We start from the raw sequence: 3,575 nt of genomic DNA on the forward strand, positions 1-3,575 counted from the left end.
AAACATTGAACAATTTTCCTTCTTTTAAAAATTTGAAATGGGTCAATTTGACCCGAATACCAGACAAGGGTTAACTTTACGGAACAAATGGAGCTACGTCAAGTTCAGCGTCACGTACGTTACCTTTAGGAAGTGAAGTAATGTCGGATTTGAACCCAAACCTCCATCTTGTTTTCATTAAGAAGTCTACTAGTGTGTTCCAAATCGCGCACTTCTGTACTAAATACTAACTTTTTGAGTACATAGTGCGTTCACATTGTCGAAGTGCGGTCAAATGCAGTACACTTAAATACCCGGATGGTGCACTCAAAACGGCCAGAAAATTATGTGCGTATCGATGGACACTTTCCACAATCAACGGTCGCCATCTTGGCTACGTAGCGGAAGGGGCGGGGCTAACAACCTTCCAAAAACTTTCATTAATGGCGGCCGAAAACGCGATAGCGAGGATTACAGAGCAATACAAATGTAAGTTGAACATGAGTCTTTTTGCTATACTTATTACATATTATGTACCTGTATTTGTATATTTGGTTAATCTTACAGTTTTTAAATACATTTTTATCTCGAATTATAATGTTTTTTGGTACCGTAGTTTGACGTGCTAGCAAGCCAACCTTAGCTAGCTAACAGCGGAAGTTTAACCATACACGGCAAATAAGTGCTAAGCTAACGTTACATATGTCGTAGTATGTTGTTGTTTGTGTTAAACTATGGGTGCCTGAACCTAACCGAGCTGCTAAAGTTTCCCAACGTTAAAGACGTATAAAAACAGACTTTTACGATAAAATCTATAAAAAAGTAAGAGAGTAGGAACTAGAGCCCGACCGATACAGGATTTTAAGGTTGATACCGATACGAATATTTGGTTAATTAAAAATCCAAATATGCCGATATACAGTATATTTAAAAAAAAAAATCCAGAAATGCGTTACAAAACATCAACAGACTTCCCTAAAATTAATTATTTGTAGTTATTTATGAGTCCTCACTGAAATAATATGATACTAATTTGAGGAACATCAAAATATATTAAAGGTCTGATAAATAAAATGTATAAAAACACAAACTTAAGATGTGAAACTTAAAGTTCTTCATAACATGGCTGACAGTCTGTTTTTATTTTTTTTAAATATTAATTTATCAGAATCAATCGTTTGTCATTATAAATGATTCTGATGAATGAAAATTTAAATATTATTATTGTTTTTTTTAAATCGTCCATCATAAATGCCAATACCAATAGATCGGGAAATATATATATATATACAGTATATATATATATATTTATATATTTTATATATATGTATATATAATACATATATATGTATATATATGTATTATATATGTATGCCAGCCGATATATCGGTCGGGCTCTAGTAGGACCAAAGGACTAATGTCGTTTTTGTGGTTTTGAGGACTTATAACAACAAAAATAAAGAAATAAAATGCGTTTTTTTTTACATTTCTAAGCTCCAGATTGCTTAAATCTCCGCAACAATTCTGTTGTTTTTACTCAAATCAAAATCCTAAATCACCCAGGACTGAAATCTTAAGGACCAGCTGAGCATCAGCCTTCCTAAATGTACTTAATTAACTGTAGAGGACTTAACAATATGCATTTTATTACAGCTACCACTGTATACGCAGTCCTGCATGCAAAAGCCACGAATAAGACGAGTGAAGACGCATCTACTCCACACAGAACACTGTGAGACACTGTGGGAGACCCCGAAAAAATAAAAATCATCTTTTCCTTCATGCACACCCGGTGAAAAGTTCTGGTCAATGCAACTGGCGCTTCTGTTCCGGTAAATCACGTAAAACCAGATTTTTTCGACGTGTTAAACGAGTTGAAAAACCTTCGAGTTGTCTGTAAAAATCTACTTATTGCACATTTATTCCAAAGATCCACGTTTAAAAAGAAAATAAAAACTACATTTCACGGGCGTCTTCGTACTCTTGTTTTGGATCCGGCGGGTTCATGCGTGCAGCCAGTTGAAAAAAAGGCAGAGTATGTTACAAGAGTTAGGAGATATACTCCAAGAAAAGCAGACTGGTCTGGTTCTGGTTCTGCCCTGTCTGCAGCTCCGGACCACGAGCTGAGAGGCCTGCACACGGTATGGAGCCATGCTGAAAGTGCAAGTAAAGAAGGGAAGGAGGAAAAAGACAGAAAGTGGGGAAGACTGTGACAAATCTCGGGCTGAAGAAGAGCACAGGGAAGGCAAGTCAAGGTAGAAAAGACAGAAGGACTCTGAGAGAAAACAGCAAGAAACTTAAAGGGTAATTTAGGTGTTTTTTTCAAACCTGACCCTACTTTTAATGCATTGGTGTCTAAGTGACTGATGGGAACTCCGATTATTATTCTGTGTCTGTGTCTGACAACATTATGGAAAGGATCCCTACAGAGATAGACATTTTGGATATAGAGTAAGATCCTTTTGGTTCAAGCAGAAACAGCTCTGAAACCCACCAGCTTTTAGCGTGTATAGAGCAGCATATCTCCACCAGACTCCATGTAAATAATCACTACTTTTAGTGTGTATAGAGCAGCATATCTCCACCAGACTCCATGTAAATAATCACTACTTTTAGCGTGTATAGAGCAGCATATCTCCACCAGACTCCATGTAAATAATCACTACTTTTAGCGTGTATAGAGCGGCATATCTCCACCAGACTCCATGTAAATAATCACTACTTTTAATGTGTATAGAGCAGCATATCTCAACCAGACTCCATGTAAATAATCACTACTTTTAGCGTGTATAGAGCAGCATATCTCCACCAGACTCCATGTAAATAATCACTACTTTTAGCGTGTATAGAGCAGCATATCTCCACCAGACTCCATGCAAATAATCACTACTTTTAGTGTGTCTAGAACCAGCATATTTTCACATACAAATGAGTGAATAAAAGGTATAATTCAACCAATCCAGAGTGGTGATGGTTGGAAACTGTGCAAAGATGAACCAATACAGCTTTTAAGATTTTTTTTTGGTTTCTCTTGACTTTGAATGAAGTGTGTTTTACGATAATAAAAGTGCAGATTATTTACATGGAGTCTGGTGGGTTTGGTGATGGCGATTTCTGAGCTGTTTCACGTTAAACAAAAAGGATCTTACTCTTTAATCCAAAGCTCTATCTCTGTAGGGATCCTTTCCAATATGCTATCAGACACTTAGAATAATAATCTAAGTCTGTCAGTGGCCAAAACTGAACTTTTTGTGCACGCAAATCAACGAAATTGCTCATTTAACGTCACATTGCAGTTCCATCTTGCTTAATACCCGACCAATTTCAAAGAAGCTTGTTCCCATCACACACTGAGACACAAAAACATGACAAAACCAGAGCGTCTATGTTGAAAAAAAAACCTGAATCAACCCTTCAAAAAGAGAAGAAAAGACAGCAGCACAGACAAAGATGTCAACAGACAAGCGGGGCTTCGGTCATAATAGAGTGACAACAAGTCAAAACGCACACACAGACACACACATGCACGTACATATACACCGTGCCTTTGAGTCTCCAAAGCCTCGTTGGTTCCCGGTGCCGCCCGGCTGAGTGAG

Source organism: Etheostoma cragini, chromosome 19, assembly GCF_013103735.1.
Source record: "Etheostoma cragini isolate CJK2018 chromosome 19, CSU_Ecrag_1.0, whole genome shotgun sequence".
NCBI classification, from domain to species: domain Eukaryota; kingdom Metazoa; phylum Chordata; class Actinopteri; order Perciformes; family Percidae; genus Etheostoma; species Etheostoma cragini.